This window comes from Macrobrachium rosenbergii, chromosome 26, assembly GCF_040412425.1.
Source record: "Macrobrachium rosenbergii isolate ZJJX-2024 chromosome 26, ASM4041242v1, whole genome shotgun sequence".
NCBI lineage: Eukaryota > Metazoa > Arthropoda > Malacostraca > Decapoda > Palaemonidae > Macrobrachium > Macrobrachium rosenbergii.
Genome location: NC_089766.1, coordinates 6413508 through 6434067, shown reverse-complemented (window position 1 = coordinate 6434067; position 20560 = coordinate 6413508). Strand labels below are relative to the sequence as shown.

General features: G+C 37.1%; 1 protein-coding gene and 1 long non-coding RNA gene across 3 annotated transcripts in view; one reads left to right on the top strand and one right to left on the bottom strand.

Annotated features, from left to right (window-relative positions):
* Positions 1 to 20560, top strand: part of LOC136852969 (uncharacterized) — a 335646-nt gene that overhangs the window by 207033 nt on the left and 108053 nt on the right. The window lies entirely within an intron of this gene.
* IRSp53 (Insulin receptor substrate 53 kDa) overlaps positions 1 to 20560 on the bottom strand; it is a 246589-nt gene that overhangs the window by 203884 nt on the left and 22145 nt on the right. The window lies entirely within an intron of this gene.

Sequence of the window (20560 nt, the reverse complement as noted above, 5' to 3'; positions counted from 1 at the left end):
CCCTAATATTAACATTTATTACAATAGTGGTTTTACACTACTGTTTATTAACATAGTGAATTGTAAAGATTACATCGTGGAATTTGTAGTCTTAAGACTATCACACCACCTGTTCCATAGTCATATATTCCCTCCGTACAATAGAATGTATCCCTTTTATTCAAATAACCCCGACGCCTCCCAAGGATATAATTGCTTAATATTCGACGCCATTACTCCCTGTTCCTTCGTCATAACACTCCTTTGATATGCCTGGCGTTATTCATTACACTGTAATGACGGTTCTAATGACGTGTGTATCGTGTTTGACGTCCATATATCACTGACCGGTAAGGCCACCGGTTTGGTGACTGGCTTCGACCAGTCAGTCATTTGGGAGGGAGGGACGGGGTAGCGTCTCATTGTGACCCACCGCTGACCGCCCAGGGGTATTAAATAATTTATGCCACGTCGGGCTCTTTTTTTTTTCTTTTTTTTTCTCGAGTTCCTTGTCTTGATTATACAGGACCGACTCTGTATGAATTGGGAACCACCTGTATAACAGGTGATTCGGTTTGTTAAGCGGTGGTGGTGACCATGGGTTTTGTGACGTCAGTAGTCCCGTTGTTGATGAATCTGTCAGTCATAAAATTGTTATGTGATATGCTGTCTCTTGGTATATTTTTGGGTGCGCTTTTATATATATACATATATATATGTATATATATATGTATATATATAAATTATATATATTATATAAAATATATAAATATACATATACTGTATATCCATATGTATGTATATATATATTTATATAAAATATTTATATATATATATATATATAATTTATATTTATATATATATAATTTATATATATATATATATATATATATATATATATATATATATATATATATATATATATATATATATATATATATATATATACATAGAGCATATGTGTGTGTATAAGTATGTAAGTAGAGATATTTTTAAACGTACGAGACAAACAGAATTGCTACGCGCTTACAGCAGATATCTTCACATCCTTATAAACATTAACATTTAGAAAAAGACACATTAATATATCTGGCGTCTGGAATACGGGTTCCGTTACGAAGAGGAAAAATGAAGAAGCTCTTGTTGACAGGCGACCTTAAAAAAAAAAAAAAAGTTCCCAGTAAGAACTAAAAATATATTTTTCCCATCCTACCCCAACTTGTGGTTACTCCCTAAAGAACTCTTCAGCCAACTCGTGTCAACCTCCTCCTCCTCCTCCTCCTCCTCCTCCTCCTCCTCCTCCTCCTCCTCCTCCTCCTCCTCCTCCTCCTCCTCCTCCTCCTCCTCCTCCTCCGCCTCTTCTTCTTCTCCTCTTCCTCCGCCTTCTTCTTCTTCTTCTTCTTCTTCTTCTTCTTCTTCTTCTTCTTCTTCTTCTTCTTCTTCTCCTTCTTCTTCTTCTTCTTCTTCTTCTTCTTCTTCTTCTTCTTCTTCTTCTTCTTCTCGCCGCCTCTTCCTCCTCCTTCTTCTTCCTCTTCTTCTTCTTCCAATTATAAATAAGCCATCATGTCTTAAGAGCCCCCTTCCACCCTTAAAAAAAGGAAAAAAAAAATTATCATCAGCTCATCAACAGCCAACCTTGAAAGGTGAAGGCCGTGACGTAGAGGGTGGGGTCGCCTCACAGGTAAGTAGAGTCGCCAGGTAAACACAGGTGAACATTTTGCGGTTTACCTGTCTCACACAAAAGGCTTCCGAGGGGGGAGTTCCCGTCTGACTGCAAATTAAAAGATGGTATAGTGGGTATTGTGGTGGTTTGGTTACTGGAAGGGAAGGTTAGTTTTATACCCAAGGGATTTGGGGTACTGTGGTGGTTGGTTGGGTATACTGGAGGTGTAGATAGCTGGAAGTGGTGATGTGTATGGGTGGAGTAGTGCCCCTTTTTTTATGAAGGTAATGTATTGGGTATGTGATCGGTGTATTTCGTTAGGTAGTGGGGCCATAGTCAGGGACTGGGACCGTGGGAGGGATTACTTTGGCCGGGGAGGTGGGGGAGGGTGGAGGGAGATTTCCGTGAATTGTTGTGGGTAGGGAAGGTCATTGATGGGATGGGGGTACTGTAGTGGAGGGAGGGTTGATGGAAGGGGTAGGAGGGATGCCATTACCAAGGAGACAAGGTGCAAGAAGCCAGAATTCCCATCCAAATACGGAAGTTAAAACAACAGAAAACGACCAAAATGAAAAACAACAGTTGTTGGCACTTCCCTGTTGTCATTTTGAAAAAAATGGAGATGAGTAAAATAAGAGAACTAAGGAAGTAATAAACTGATAGATGTTCTTTATTATAAATCTTTTTCGGCGATTCGGCAATCACCCTGTGACCTTTTGGAAAAACTGTTTTTCCGGATGTAGTCGAAAAATGCGTTTCCACTGAAGCATTTGTATCTTCTAGGTATAAAATTTCTTTCCGGGTACAAAATTATTTTCCAGGTATGGCGAATCTTTCCAGGATTATCGTATCAGATACAAAATTTTTCTGTATATAGACGGAAAAAAACTGCGTTCCCTGATACAAAATTGGTTTTCCAGATGCAGATATTTTCCCCAGTTATAAAATTCCTTTTCCATACTTGAAGTCCTGTATTAGATACAAAAAAAAAAAAATTCACATGAAGCCCTTTATCAGATACAAAAAAACTTTCCCAGATAGAAAATTTCTTTCCAAGATAAAAAATTTATTGCCCAGATATAAAATTCCTTTTCCAGATGCAAAACTTCTTTCCCAGACAAAAAAAAAACTTTATTCCCAACTCAAAATTTCCTTTGTAATATTCCAGTACAAACAATCTATTGCAAATGCTATAGAGTTTACTGAAAGAAACAGCTGTCGTTTTTTCTCGACATGTATCTCGCCCGCTACACAAGAACGACCAGCTATTTGGAACGTAGCTTCCCCGAGCAAGCTGGCAATTGCATTCCAGAATTGGGAATTGGATGCCAAATTTGTTTCGCATTCCCAGAACCAATGCCGTTACGATATTCCAGCGAGCGATTACGATAGATAGCGCGTCCAACTTTGCCGAGCTTACCTCCGGTAAACTTGTTATATAAACTTGGACGAACTTGGGTAAACAGGGTTCAAGTTACCGTTGGTAATATTCCTCTGTGCTGATATCGGCTGATTGGATTGGGTATTGGGGCCGGCTAAAGAGCCCGTTACGTGGGTATTTTATTATTCGGGCATGTCCTCTGGGGTCATGTGTGTATGTATATATGCGCGGGGGTGCTTACGGGTTTTTTCCTATTTTTGCGGGATAATACAGCTCTCTCTCTCTCTCTCTCTCTCTCTCTCTCTCTCTCTCTCTCTCTCTCTCTCTCTCTCTCTCTGTTATATGAGTCTTCATTATTATTATTTTTACTGTCACAATGCTCATTATCATCATTATCATGATAGAATTGCGTGGTGGGTATTAATTGCACGCTCGTGCGCGCACTCGCATTATATATATATATATATATATATATATATATATATATATATATATATATATATATATATATATATATATATATATATATATATATATATATATATATATATATGTATATATATATGTATGTATGTATGTATGTATGTATGTATGTATGCATGCGCGCGCGCATGCTTTCAATGCATCATACATCACAGAGCAAAAAAAAAGTCCCATTATGCCATAATAGCAGCTAATTTCTCACACATTATTCGGATGAAATCATGTTTTTCAAAAAAAAAAAATAAATAAATAGTGCACACCATTTAGATAATGAACCCCCATATCATTTTTCATGATACATCTGTTGTATATTTTCTCGACTCTCCCCTTCCCCTCCCCACCGTCCTCAAATGATCAATACAGCTGTATTTTCACGCTGCCCTTACTGCCAAATAATTATGTTTTTTTTTTTTGTTAGAATAATTTAATTATTTTTTTTTTTATATAGAGAATATTCACGTCATTTTTTGCGGGTAGGATTTTGCTTGTTCGCGTAATGGAGGGGGTGGGAAATGTACATTAATTTTTGAGTTGTTTCTCTGAGAATGATGGGCTCTCTCTCTCTCTCTCTCTCTCTCTCTCTCTCTCTCTCTCTCTCTCTCTCTCTCTCTCTATATATATATATATATATATATATATATATATATATATATATATATATATATATATATATATATATATATATATATATATATATATATATATATATATATATCTTTCTATCTATCTATCTATTAGCTATATATATGTATATATATGATTATTTGTTATATATATAAATATATATGAATACATATATACGTATTTATATATGTGTATACATATATATACAAACATATATATATGTCTATCTATCTATCTGTCTGTCTGTCTGTCTATCTATATATCTATCTTTCTATCTATCTATCTATTAGCTATATATATGTATATATATGAATATTTGTTATATATATAAATATATATGAATACATATATACGTATTTATATATGTGTATACATATATATACACACATATATAATACACTTCCGTTCGCCGCAGCAATAGGAAAAAATACAAACATAAACAAGAGGTAAAGTAAAATAAAACTAAAAAACCTCCCAGAGACCGGTATCAGACTCGCCCAAAACGGAATAAATAGGAAACATTCCCTTACTTACTGACAGCAGTGGGAAAGTCCTTATTGCTATTGCTAGCAATTGAGAAGATGTAATTTGAGGCAAGACACACACACACACACACATTCGGTGTTGCAATGGGAGCAGGTGAAGAATATGGCTGTGTGCTCCCGAGTTACTGGTTATTCTCTCTCTCTCTCTCTCTCTCTCTCTCTCTCTCTCTCTCTCTCTCTCTCTCTCTCTCTCTCTCTCTCGACTGTTTTTCCTTTTTTATCTCTCGATTATTTTACCTTTCGCTCTTTCTGTTCTGGCATATTGTCGCTCTCTCTCTCTCTCTCTCTCTCTCTCTCTCTCTCTCTCTCTCTCTCTCTCTCTCTCTCTCTCTCTCTCTCAGCACCAATTTCTTCTCCAGTTGGTGGAAAGTTCGGGAGTTCCAGATACCAGAGATAGTCAAACTCAGCTAGTCCTCTCTCCTCTCTCTCTCTCTCTCTCTCTCTTTATTGTTTTGGCTCCCTCTTTTTCCCTGTTCTGTCAAATTGTCGTAGTGGTAGTGTGCCATACCTTTATCTCTCTTCCCGTCTCTTTATCTTTCTTGCCTGATTTTTGGACTCTCTCTCTCTCTCTCTCTCTCTCTCTCTCTCTCTCTCTCTCTCTCTCTCTCTCTCTCTGTATCCAAACTGTTGCCATCTCCCCGAAATAACGAAGTCATTACGGACTTATATAGTAGGAGGACCGAGGGCTCAATGAGTCATTTGCATACGACAAAAACCTCCCTTTTTCACTCCTTTTGAATGTGTATTTAAATGACAGCCTGGACTTTTAATGTGATTATTATGAATATTTTGGGGGGGGAGTGGCTCCCCATTTTATTTTCGGATTGGGGGTGTTGGGAAAAGTGGGAGATGAATATTTTTGGGGGGCCGGGGTGTGGCTCCCCCTTTTTATTTTCGGGTTTGGGGGAGTTGGGACAAGTGGGAGATGAGTATTTTATGGTGGGCGGGGTGAAGAGTGGCTCCCCCTTTTTATTTACGAGTTGGGGGATTGGGAGATGAATCTTTTTGGGGGGGTGGCTCCCCCTTTTTATTTTCGTGTTGGTGGTTGGAAGAAGTTGGAGATGAATATTTTTTTGGGGGGTGGCTCCACCTTTTTATTTTCGGGTTGGGGGGGTTGGGAGAAGTTGGAGATGAATATATTTTGGGGGCGGGGCTGGCTCCCCCTTTTTATTTTCGGGTTGGGGTGTTGGGAGAAGTGGGAGATGAATATATTTTGGGGCGGGGGCTGGCTCCCCCTTTTTATTTTCCGGTTGGGGGCGTTGGGAGAAGTGGGAGATGGGTTGGGTATCCGTGAGTGGGGTGGAAGATGGGGGAAGGGGAGGAGGCTGTTTTGATGACGGGCTCTAAGTGCAAAACTTTCGGCTCTTGATGGCAGAAGAGAACCTTATGGAAATGAGGGAGATTTATGCATAATGATAATGATAATGGAATAAGTATGATTAAAAGGTTTTCATTGTTTTTAACTTAAATGGCTTTGTTTATATATACGTATGATTTTGTATCGTTGGTATATTATGTGTATTATACACATATATATATATATATATATATATATATATATATATATATATATATATATATATATATATATATATATGTACACACACATATATGAATATATGAGTATAGAAGAAGGCCCATAAAACACTATTTGAACGTTGCAACCATATATTTCGAGCACTTCCTTCTGTGCCAATGTTCACTGTTAAAATATGGACAGATGAAATGTTACAAGGGTACATATTTTACCAGTGAACAGGGGCACAGAAGGAAGTGCCCGAAAAATATGGTTGCAACGTTCAAATAGTGTTTTATGGGCCATTTTACCTTCATATTATACTGTGGTATTACAGTAAAAGACATACTTATGAATATATGTATATATGCGTTTACATTCATTATATTTATAGTATTTAAAGTCTTGTTCTCACCACTATAGAATTACCTCAGTTCATTTAGGAAATTACATCCACAAGAGATGTTACAAACGAAATAAATGGCCTTTTGCGCCTCATAATGCAGTGCAGTTAATTATATCGAAACCCAAGGAGTCTGTCTTGAAATTTCCCAGTTAAGCTGTTTACGGTATATCATGTTACCTCTCCCCCCCTGTATCTTATCTTCCTCCTCCTCCTCCTCCTCCCCTCCTCCTCCTCCTCCTCCTCCTCCTCCTCCTCCTCCTCCTCCTCCTCCTCCTCCTCCTCCTCCCACTTGTACAGAATTGCTAATGTGAGTATTTTGGTTCTTTTTCATTTTTATTTTTTATATGTCTGTTTTAATTTTTATTCCTGTTTATGTATTTTTTTTAAATGTTGATGAGTTATCAAATATTTTATCTGGCTGTCATTTATATCAGTACTGTTATTCATGGTCCTCTCCCGTTATGTCAAAAATCGTTATTATTATTATTATTATTATTATTATTATTATTATTATTATTATTATTATTATTATTACTCTTCCTATGGATACACTGATATTTCTTACTAATATCATGATAATAACATACATTCCTGTAAGGGTGTTTTTGCATTGATAATATTATGGCAGAGTAAAACAGCTAATTATTATTATTATTATTATTATTATTATTATTATTATTATTATTATTATTATTATTCTCTGATCCACTTCTACAGTATATAGAGCACCGTCACTACGTTTGCCAGCCGTTCGTAAAAAGATATAGGAAGAGAGCATGGTACGTAGCATCACGAATCGCTTCAGGCGAGGACGTAACGGACGATAACATTTACAAGACCTTTACCGGGCATGCGGGCAGTGTGGGGCATGAAGGGCATTGGGCATCGAGTTATTGTAATACTTATGTGTGTGTGTGTGTTGTATACACATATATATATGTGTGTATATAAATTTTAATTTTTCATTGTAGTCCTTTTAAAATTCTCTCTCTCTCTCTCTCTCTCTCTCTCTCTCTCTCTCTCTCTCTCTCTCTCTCTCTCTCTCTCTCTCTCTCTCTCTCTCTCTCTCTCAGCATCGATTTCTTCTCCAGTTGATCAAAAGTTCGGAAGTTCCAGATACCAAAGATAGTCAAATTCAGTTACTCTCTCTCTCTCTCTCTCTCTCTCTCTCTCTCTCTCTCTCTCTCTCTCTCTCTCTCTCTCTCTCTCTCTCTCTGGCTGAAAGTCAAAAGAGAATAACAAATCACATTCATCAGATGCAATTCTGACCCACAGGGTCCTACTCTTCACACCCCATCAGTCCATCCCCTTCCAACCCCACCCCTTACCTTCCCCCTACCTCTCACGCTCATCATATCACCCCTAAACCCCGCCCCCCTCCAACCCCTCAACCCCATACGCCATAAGGTGCCATAGGGTTGCTATCTAATCCAGATTACTTATACATTTTCCCTTCCTATTATTCCTCCTCCTGGTCTCTCCCCTTCCTTCCCCGTTTTTCCCCTCTCCTCCTCCTCCTCCTTCTCCTCCTCCTCCTCCTCCTCCCTCCTCCTCCTCCTCCTTCTCCTCCTCTCTTTAGTAGATTACTTCGAGAGGAAGGGAGAGGGGAGATAATTTGAGGGTGTGTAATTTTTTAAAATTCATTTATCGGCAGAGATAATCCTTTCTTGAACTATGGGCCCCTTAATTTGGATGGGAGAGGTGTGTTTTTTCTGTTGTAATTTTTTTTTTATTTGTTGCAGGTCGAAAGTTAGAGGTTTTGTGTATTTTAAAAGTTTATACATAAACGTATACTATACATACATACTTATTTATGTATACATTTTATTTGCCAGTGTGTCAGAGGTTTTTGTGTATTTATCAAGTTTATACATACAAGTATACTTTACATACATACTTATTTATATGTACATTTTATTTGGTAGTGTCTATGTATGTTACATCAAGTACATACACACACACACATACACTGTGACTGTATATCATGGCAGTCTGCAAAAAAAAATACACACACACACACACAGTCTTATTCGTGTCCTCTGCAGAAAAACTGACTCTTCATCACGTTTTATCATATGTGATACTCAATTCAAATTCTAGATTACATGCAGAAGCAATCAAGTAAAGTGTGACGAGAGAATTATCATTATTATTATTTTTGCATGGACAATTGAACTTCTGAATGTTAAAAAAAAACTTTTGAATAATTTCTCTTGTCAGGAGACGCGGAAGTTAAAACCTAACATTTTTTATATCGCGAAAGTAAAAAACGCCAAAATCTGTCACGCTTTAAAACCGGGATAATACGTGTTTATTTTTTCTTCAGCTTCCATCTTAAAAACTACCGAGGCTAGAAGGCTGCAAATTGGTATGTTGAGCATCCACCCTCCAATCATCAGACATACCAAATTGCAGCCCTCTAGCCTCCTCAGTAGTTTTTATTTTATTTAAGGTTAAAGTTAGCCATGATCGTGCATTTGGCACCGCTGTAGGTGCCAGCAACGCAGGCCACCACCGGGCCCTGGGAGGTTCATGGGCCGTGGCGGAGAGTTTCATACAGCATTATCCGCTGTACAGAAAACTCGATTGCGCCGAAGAAACCTCGGCGCATATTTTACTTGTTTATATTTCATATGAATATTTGATATTTGAAAATCCTCATAAAATATTCACGGAGATTTTCAGGTGACGTGAAAATTAATCAAGATTTTTGTGTTCGTAAATCAGTCAGAAGTCAAAATCGAGGTGATGATAATTTTGTTTTTAACTTTATTAGGTTTTAGTTTTCTGTAAAAGAAAACTATTGTGCCGGCTTTGTCTTCCGTCCGCACTTTTTTCTGTCCGCCTTCAGATCTTAAAAACCACTGAGGCTAGAGGGCTGCAAATTGGTATGTTGACCATCCACCCTCCAATCGCAAACATACCAAATTGCAGCCCTCTAGCCTCCTCAGTAGTTTTTATTCTATTTCAGGTTAAAGTTAGCCAATATCGTGCTTCTGGCAACGATATAGGATAGGCCACCACCGGGCCGTGGTTAAAGTTTTACGGGCCGCGGCTCATACAGCATTATATCGAGACCACCGAAAAATAGATCTAATTTCGGTGGCCTTGATTATAAGCTTTAACGGCTGTACAGAAAACTCGATTGCGCCGAAGAAAGTTCGGCTCATTTTTTACCTAATTTAATTTTCAAATTTAATTTTTAAATTTTAATATTAGAGTATCAGTATTCAAGTTTAGTGGGTCTAATGTAGTTATTTTCACATAAGCTGGTAGCTTTTTTTTATGATTTTTTTTTTTATGATTTTTTTTGTTAGAATAATTTAATTTTTTATTTTTTTTTATATAGAGAATATTCGCGTCATTTTTTGCGGGTAGGATTTTGCTTGTTCGCGTAATGGAGGGGTGGGGAAATGTACATTAATTTTTGAGTTGTTTCTCTGAGAATGATGGGTTCTCTCTCTCTCTCTCTCTCTCTCTCTCTCTCTCTCTCTCTCTCTCTCTCTCTCTCCCGAAGCTACATTATGTAGCAACATCAATTAGTCCACAAATAGAAAATATAAACCTTTCAAATAATTCTCGAGACGGTAAGTCTTCTCTCTCTCTCTCTCTCTCTCTCTCTCTCTCTCTCTCTCTCTCTCTCTCTCTCTCTCTCTCTCTCTCTCTCTCTGTAATTAATTTCCCCCCTGCCCATGATAAAGGCAGGAAAGTCTTTGGTTATTGTCAATCTCATGTCATGTTATGGGGCAAGCAATACCCTTGTTTCATAAACCCGAATATTGTAGTAAATGAATATAACAGTGGCTTTAATTTGCTTTGTGTAATTACCGGTAATTTCTTTAAATCTTTCAATTAAGATTTTTTTGTAATTCGGGTATTCCTGCATTGTTGTTGCGTTATAAATTCTTGGTAATTTGTTTTATTAATGTTCAGTGTTGTGTTTATATTTAGAGCTTAAGGCTTTAGTTATGGAAAAAGTATAATGCTTATTTTTTTTTATAACATAAGCTTCTTAAATACGAGGAGGAAATATGCCTTTATAAGTTTCCACTCTGAGTAGTTTCTGAATTTTATTTTCAAGTAATACTCTGTAATCATGGTGAACATACACACCCACGCATATATATATATATATATATATATATATATATAGTATGTATATGCGTGTGTGTGTGTGTACGTACATTCGTTCGTGCACGTACAACCAAGTAAAAGAAAACAGACCATAAACTTCCAAAGACAGTTGACTTCCTTAGCGCCGAATTCCAGAGAAATTCCCAACAGCAAAAAGCAGTTGCATGCTTCTCCCCTTCCCTGAGGGAGCCGATTGTGTTATCCCGAAAAGAAATGCAGTTTGTTTGTCTGTGCCTGCTACTGCTACTGCTACTGCTACTGCTACTGCAAGCAAGGGGACCCCAGAAATATACTAAAAAAAAAAAAAGGAGGATTTCTGTTACCTTTGTTTGTCCGTGAAATACGACAATTGTTGCACTTCTGTACGACGCAGGAAGGAAGGTACGAGTTTGTTTGTTTATTTATTTATTTTTTTCTCTCAAGTGGGGGTTTGGTCCAGTGACCAGGTGTGGATACAGGGTCTGGTCATTCGAAAGCTGAAAAATGAGAGAGAGAGAGAGAGAGAGAGAGAGAGAGAGAGAGAGAGAGAGAGAGAGAGAGAGAGAGAGTAGCAGGCGTCAAGGTGTATAAGCGAATTATAAACGACATAATCTTGTTGAAGACTTCATTCTACTGCTGCGTATTAGAGAGAGAGAGAGAGAGAGAGAGAGAGAGAGAGAGAGAGAGAGAGAGAGAGAGAGAGAGAGATTCAAAACTAACCGCAAACATCAAGAAGTATAACGCAAATTACGAAATATGAAATCCAGTTAAAGGATTTCTTTCTCCCATGAAAGTCACTGAGAGAGAGAGAGAGAGAGAGAGAGAGAGAGAGAGAGAGAGAGAGAGAGAGAGAGAGAGAGAGCGAGCACCGACCACCAGAAATAGAAAAGAAAGCAAACCTTGAGACAACACGACATTAAAGTTGACAATGATACGAACGCTTACCTGTCAATTATAATCGACAATATACAGGTAATTACAGGTGTATGTAAGTAATTACACACACACAAAAGGCAAAGTGGGCCGTACGGATCACAAGGGCTGACCGTTATTGCGGGCTTAATTAGCAGGACCCAGCCAATCGTCGAGGGTAATCAGAGATTCTGCCCAAATTGGATTTGCCGATCTGAAGTCAATTTACCTCCGGGGTTTGTGAAATTCTTTATGGATGATTGGCTGTAGGCGTTACTTTCGCTTGTGTATTCAAGGTAGTTTTTTTTCTTATCAGGGACACGTCTCTCTCTCTCTCTCTCTCTCTCTCTCTCTCTCTCTCTCTCTCTCTCTCTCTCTGTCGCGAGATGTTATCGGTAGTATAAAATTTTCTTTAACTGTCACTCAGGTGTTTTCATTTTTTTACTGTCTGGAAAAAGATTCTCTCTCTCTCTCTCTCTCTCTCTCTCTCTCTCTCTCTCTCTCTCTCTCTCTCGTAAACTACCGTAGTATAAAACTTCACGTTTCACTAAGGCGTTTGAAGTTTTTTAATGCCTAGAAAATTAGTTTCCTCTCTCTCTCTCTCTCTCTCTCTCTCTCTCTCTCTCTCTCTCTCTCTCTCTCTCTCTCTCTCTCTCTCTCTCTCATAAACTTACCATAGTATAAAACTTCACGCTTCATTCCTGCGTTTGAAGTTTTGTAATGGCTGGAAAATTATCTCTCTCTCTCTCTCTCTCTCTCTCTCAACATTGCCATGGCGCAATGGACTCTCACCTGGTGCAGACAATATGACAGGTTAATGAGTAATAATGAGAGCACCACGATGCCTCTACCAGTTCAGTTAAATTGGGCCCTTCCAAATAATTATGATTTGCACTAGGCCTAAGCAAAACGAGGCCTAATTAGTTTTGATGAATACATGTCGGACTGGTAAACATGTTTTCGATGTGATTAGCCGGAATTGGTGTTGTCTTGTTGTTATCAAAGGTAATGTTATTTAGCATTTTTTTGCGTATGGAGTTGATGCTGAGGAAGTTGATCTTATTATTATTATTATTATTATTATTATTATTATTATTATTATTATTATTATTATTTCTGTGTCGCCGTTTATGGATTTGGGAATCTGTCTTTCTTGGTCCTGATATATTTTGAAAATCTGAATTAAATATATATATATATATATATATATATATATATATATATATATATATATATATACTGTATATATAAATAAAATTATATGTTGTGTATGTGTGTGTGTGTGTGCGCATGTTTGTTTGCTGCATCTATATCTATTGTGTATACACACGACAACACGAACAATTAGTCCAAAACTGAATCCTTAAGAAACCTTTATTGCCAGAACTGTTTAAGCCCTAAATGGACCAATAATATTAAACAAAAAAAAAAAAAAAACCGAGTTTTAAGTTGCCTTCATTCCCACCGAACACAAAGAAGATTGACAGATTCAGGCATGAACAACACTGACGTATTTTGAAGGGAGAACAACATATTTCACAAGCCTCCTTACATTTCAGAAGAGCCAGAGAACGACAACACATGGCGGAAACACCAATGGTTTGTTTTGCTTTAAGTTTGTAGGTTAAGCAATCTGTAACCGATTATAATTGTTAGTTTAGTGGCCAGGTTTGCGGTGGCCAGTGGAGATTGGCCACACGCTTTCGGGAAAGGTAGAGGGGAGGGGGATGTAATGGGGTCCATTTGTAGGGGGGATAGGGGGTGTTGACAAGAAGTTTGCATGGCTAGAGTTTGTGCACGAGTGAGGGTTTGGGAAGGCCTCGTGTTTTCGTTGGGGAAGGGTGTCCCTGTTTTTTATTTATGGAAGGGATTTTCATTTTGATGTCCCTGGGGGTGGGAAACCCCCTCCTTTTTTTTTTATTTAGAACTGAAGGGAGTTTCACAGGGAGACATCTGATGCATTGGATGTTGGCAGTGTCTCTTTTCAGATGGGAAAGATAAGAAAGTTTGTTTCACGGGCAGAGATTAGGTAAGTTTATTGGTAGGTTATGGGTCTGTGGCGTGCTTAAGGTAGGGGATTTAACCCCCTTATGAATTAAGTACAAACTGTGTTGAGAGCGCCATATTTATTTTTATTTTTATATCATTTTAGATATTTATTTGTTTTTAAGACAGGAAGAAGCTTCTCGAGCACTGTTTAGGTAATTTTGTAGGTAAGGAAAGGTCCTTAGATTTAGGTAACGAAGGAGCTTCCCTTATAGATTTTAGTGAGTATGGGTGTAGGGAAGAGGCCTTTGATACTTAGGTGAGGGAAATTTCATTGGGAGGGTTAGGTACACATTAGGGTGCGGGAGGGGTCCACTAATGGCGGTTGGGAAGGAGTTAATGTTATTTCGGTTGGGGAGAGGCGTCTCCGGTCTTGAACATTTGATTGTTGAGGGTTCCTACTGGGGCTTTGAGCCCCCTACCTAATGGGGTTGCATTTAGAGAGAAACAAGGATGGAGATCTCCGTTTGAGGAGAAGTTGGTTCAGGTGGTTTCAGTAGTTCCTCCTCCTCCTCCTCCTCCTCTTCTTCTTCTTCTTCTTCTTCTTCTTCTTCTTCTTCTTCTTCTTCTTCTTCTTCTTCTTCTACAAGACCACAGGGCCCTGGATCTCCCTTCCTCCAATTACCGTATTGGGAATTATATTGGGAGAGATGAGATCGAAAATCTTCATTTGAGGAATAAATTGAGGTGGTTTCAGGTCCTCCTCCTCCTCCTCCTCCTCCTCCTCCTCCTCCTCCTCCTCCTCCAGTTGAAGACCGCTACCTCCTCCTCCTCCTCCTCCTCCTCCTCCTCCTCCTCCTCCTCCTCCTCCTCCTCCTCCTCCTCCACCTCTAGTTGAAGACCACTACCACCTCCTCTTCTAGACCACACTTTATTGGGAGAGATGAGATCGAAAAATCTTAATTTGACGAATGGATTGAGGTGGTTTCAGGTCCTCCTCCTCCTCCTCCCCCACTCCTCCCCCAGTTAAAGACCACTCCCTCCTCCTCCTCCTCCTCCTCTTTTGGACCACAGTCTATCCTCACTAAAGACCACAATATGAAGCAGGCCACAGCAGCGGCTCGATGGACTGCAAAGACCATAATTATGTTATTTGATGCTTCCCAGAGCGCTAATGCTCCCTCGCGCAGCATGGAACTGTAGACCCCAAGAGATGATCTCGCTTACTAACTGAAGGCATTGTAGGATGTGGGTTAAGTGGAGAAGGTCTGTAGCTTTCATTCACATACACACACACACACACACACACATAAAAATAAACAAAATATGAATATATGAAGTACCAACAACAAGATAAAATTTAAGTGAAACTAACAATAAGTAAAAGAAATATATACTGTATACACATGCACACTTTATGTATATATATATATATACATACATACATACATACATACATACATACATAATGTATATATGTATACATATTTAATTTTTTTGTTTGTAAAATTTTAGTTAAATTTTGTTTGTACTCCAGATTTCATATTTTGCTAATTGTCATTTAATATAAATTTTCGTTTATATTATATAAATACTTTGTACATTCATTTCCAAATACCTTTGACTTAGTTGTTCTTATATCACACATTTGCCATACTTTCTCTTATCCAGTTTCCAAGATATTTATTCATCTATTAAACAGTAATCTCTCCCTCCTCCCAATCCCTTAGGACGAAAACCCATCAAGCCAGGAGGAGTATTTGCCCGGCATTATGATAATCGCGAGAGACAATATTGACAACTATTAACAAAAGCTAATAACCGATGCTCCTGCATCATCCAGTTGCTGATAGGTCACGAAGCTTTGGAGAGCTTTTTTTTAGTCTTTTTTTTTCTTGTGTGCCCCTTTTTTTTTCAATTTGGATAGCAAACTCGGCAAGACCTCTTCCAGTTGTTGATAGGTCACGAAGCTTTGGAGAGTTTTTTTTTTTTTTTTTTTTTTTTTTTTTTTTTTTTTTTAATTTCGAAGGTAAACTCGGCAAAACCTCTTTTCCCGTTATGGTCCGAAATAGAGTAAATATGGACGCAGCCGTTTTGGGGAAGGTTTGGTTAAGGTCGCAAGAGATCGTGATTTTCATTTGTTTTCTCTTTTTTTTTAATGAGAAACATCACGATAACATGAAAGGTTTGGTCCTGTTTTATTTTTTTTAGGGGGAAGAGGGGGTTTGGGCGTGGATGTGGAAGTGTTTACATACAGGGGCTGGTTTTACGTGCATGCGCGCGCTCACACGGATATAAATGATATACGTACATACACATATACATACATAAATAAATAAATACATATGTATGTATGTATATATATATATATATATATATATATATATATATATATATATATATGTATTACGTATATATATACTTATACACACATTATACGTTTCTATATAATAAACAAAAATAAATGAATAGAAACATAAGTAAATAAATAAACAAAGAATTTCCACGGAACTTCTCCAAAAAAAGAAGTGTCATAATGAACAGTTCCCCCAATACCTGTCCAGGTTAAAACAACAGGTCTCAGTTAAAGGCACTGGGGCACTAGACCTGACCTAATTTCCCTGCGGGTGTCAGGCTGAAAGGTCGCTCGCTAACAGGTCAGGTCCTGTCTAGAACATATATATATATATATATATATATATATATATATATATATATATATATATATATATATATATATATATATATATATATATATGAATATTAATTTTGGGAGTAAATAGGGAATATTATATATATATATATTATGAATTTAATTTTGGGAGTAAATAGGGAATTCCATGACCTTCATCCTGACTGCGTTCCACCACAGCTGGTGAACTGCCAGGTACTTTATTCACCTGTTTAGGATTATTCAGGCGTAATGGGTCCTTCAGGAAACTGGTTTCAGTCGTTTATGTCGTATATTAATGCGATTATAAGAAACAGCTACCCAGACTAATGATTAGGCTGTGGGGAAAAGATGGTTGTTTTTGTAACGTTGGATAATAATTACCCAGGTTAGACTGAAGTACTCTCTCTCTCTCTCTCTCTCTCTCTCTCTCTCTCTCTCTCTCTCTCTCTCTCTCAAAAGTTCCCCCAGATTGGCGATGTTCCCTCCCCGGGTTTCCTCAACTTGATGTTCCCAGTGACCACCATCAGGTGGAAGAGGAAATTGATTCTGAGGTGGGCCTCTTCAGAACACCCTCGGGCCAAGGTGGGTTTGAGAGGCAGGGCTACTTCCTCCTCCTCCTCCTCCTCCTCCTCCTCCTCCTCCTCCTCCTCCTCCTCCTCCTCCTCCTCCTCCTCCTCCTCCTCCTCCTCCTCCTCCTCTTCTTCTTCTTCCAGCACATAAAACCTTATCCCTTCTTGTATTTATTTATACTGAAATTATCCTCCTCCTCCTCCTCCTCCTCCTCCTCCTCCTCCTCCTCCTCCTCCTCCTCCTCCTCTTCCTTCTTCTCCTCTTCTTCTTCTTCTTCTTCTTCTTCTTCTTTCTTCCAGCACATAAAACTTTATCCCTTCTTTTATTTATTTATACTGAAATTATATATATATATATATATATATATATATATATATATATATATATATATATAATATATACAGTATATATTATATATAATATATACAGTATATATATATATATATGTATATATATATATATATATATATATATATATATATAGAGAGAGAGAGAGAGAGAGAGAGAGAGAGAGAGAGAGAGAGAGAGAGAGAGAGAAGGTTAAGGTTAAGGTTTAGAAGTCTGTAATTGGGTGAAAGGCGTATACTGAATTATCCCTTCACAATCTGTAAAATTGTTCGAACTCTCACCAGTTTTTCCTAATTCTTTCGTCTTTGTTTATATCCACAATTCCCCCTTTAATTTCCTTACACTTTCAATCCCTTACGCCTTTAATTCCTCCCCACATTTAATTTCCTCCCCACTTCTAATTTTCTTTTTCACCTCCATATCCTCTCGGGTATTCTCCAGGTCCCGATGACGTCACAGATGCTGCTAAGTCTTTGCTGAGTTGGTGTGACATGGCTGCTGAGATGAGTCTTTTTCTTTTCTTTTTTTTTTTCTTTTGAGTCTTCCATTCAATAGGCTTCTGCTCGCTGGACGCCCACTGAGACGTTCCGAGGGAGGGGGAGTGGGTAGGGAATGGGAGGGGTTAGGGAGGGGAGGGAGGGGGAAGTACTTCTGATCCGGTGCTGACTGAACGCTAGAGTGAATAGGTTGGCAGTGGGATATATATATATATATATATATATATATATATATATATATATATATATATATATATATATATATATATATATATTGTACTGTATATATATATAATGTATGTATGTATACTGTGTATACATACATACTTATATTTATATATAAATGTGTATATATAATATATATATATATAACATTATATATAAATGTATGTATATTATATATATACACACTCATATATATTTTCTAATACTTTTCTAACTCTCCTAATACTTTTCTACATCTCTGTCACTCTCCCATTCCTCCCTATTATCATCCATTCCCTCTTCTCCTCTCTCTCTCTCTAGTTCATCATCATCCTCCTCTTACCTCTTTCTTCTCCAGTTCCTCTTTCATTTCCGTTACTCCTTCACTTTTGTCACAGATTTCCGCTCTTCCGTCACTCTTCCCTTTCGGTAACATTTCTCAAAAACCGCTGGAAGGGTCGTTTCCAAATTTGCTGCGGTGTGGTAAACGGCGTTGCGCGTAGTAGCAATGCTTGCGTGTTTGTTTCTGGTAAGCTTGTTTGTGTGTGTGTGTGTGTATGTATGTGTATGTATATGTGTGTATGTATGTATGTATCTTTACTTGTAGATATATATATGTATATATAAGTAATATATATATACTATATATATAATTAATATACATAATATATATATACATATATATATATATGTGTATATATATATATATATATATATATATATATATATATATATATATATATATATATATATATATATATATATATATATATATATATGAACGTAAGCAGTGTGCCAATCAGTCTAGCAACCAAAATCGGAAATCGAAAAAAAGATAGAGAGAGAGAGAGAGAGAGAGAGAGAGAGAGAGATAGATTCAGTCGCAGTAACATCAATGATCTTCAGATAACCCCATTAGCATTCAAGCAACGCTTTAATACTCTTAAATATTTTATTCAGCCGTGTTCTGAATATTATTCCCCCATGTTTGGTCTTCAGCAACTGACTCGCATAATAAATTGCTGGACAAACATTCCACTTCCGCTAAATTCCTCATTCAAGATCGTAGTTTTAATCTCCGGAACCGTTATTCTGTAAGTTCATTGTCCACGCTGTCTAGAACTTTTATAATTCTGTTCGTCCATTGCATTCTGGTCCTGCGAGATTTTCCGATCCACCAGGCAGTTCTAGATCTGCATCTGGTTCTAAGTCTTAACTTTCCTTTTGCGAGAGTCAGTACCGCACGGTTTTCTAGAAAGTTTGGTTCTAGAAAGGGTTTTCTAGACGAGTGATTGAATGGTAGGAAAATGCGGTTTGGTTGAAAAGGTTCAAATGTGTCCCGATTTGTGGTTTTTATTATTTTATCTCATTTGTTTTTGTTTGTTATTTCTGTTATGTTCTTTATTGTTTACTTTTCTGTTCCTTCTAGCATCCTGGTTTTTTTACCTATTAAATAAAATAATAATAATAATAATAATAATAATAATAATAATAATAATAATAATAATAACACCGTTATCTCCAGATATCGGTGTTGATATGTAAATAATAATAATAATAATAATAATAATAATAATAATAATAATAATAATAATAATAATAATAACAACAACAACACCGTTATCTTCAGATATCTGTGTTGATATATATGTAATTTATGTTGTCAAAAAAATCAAAATAACATTTGATTAAATATATTTACTTTTTAGTAACGATATTGATATGTCTTCTAAAAAATTTTTCGTATAAAACTGATGGTAGGCCTTGGCTTATTTGTAGAAAAATATATTAAAAAAATTATGTCGTTTATATTGTAAAATAACTTCATAGTTATTAGACTATCGACTTTGAAGTAACTACAGATACATTTAGTGCAACACCATCGTAAGTAACTGAAATTCTATAAACTTGCTAACTTACAAACTTACTAACTTCCTAAGTCGCGTTCACTCTTCTAACTTACCATGTTAAGTAACTACAAATACATTTCTGCTGACTCAGCAATAATCTAAGTAACTTTAACGACACCGTCAACAGAAATAAAAAACTATTTTAACTTAACAACGTCTTAAGTAATTGAAGATGTTCTAATGAACGTAAAGAAACATCTTGGGTAACAGCAACATCATCATCTTTTATAGCTATGAAGTTTCAGTCACATGCCGTAATTCGTTACGGCGTATGACGTCACGATTATGTAATGCACAGTTATGTAGGGTTCTCGAAGAAGCTATTTTTACGAATGTTGAATCCAATTAGGTCAAGACGAGAGAGAGAGAGAGAGAGAGAGAGAGAGAGAGAGAGAGGGTCTCGACCTTTTTTATGATTTGTTCTATACAAATGAAGAATTGGGACAAGGGAAAGTTTAAGGAGTTGAACAGCTAAAAGACCAACGTGGAACGCTTGGAAAGTAAAGAGGGAGTAAAACGTGCTTGCAGGCATGGAAGGCACACTGTAGGCAGAATCGCACCTCGGGGCGTTAAGGAACTAGGGAAAACGCGTAAGAGGAGTGTTGTTATATTATAACTTGATTGTTGGAATCTTATTGTGCGTCAGTGGGGATGAGAGGAGTGTTGTAGGTTGTTATAACTTATTTTTATGAATGGAATCATTTTAATTAAAATAAATATTGTATGCCTTTTCCTTGACATTATTATTA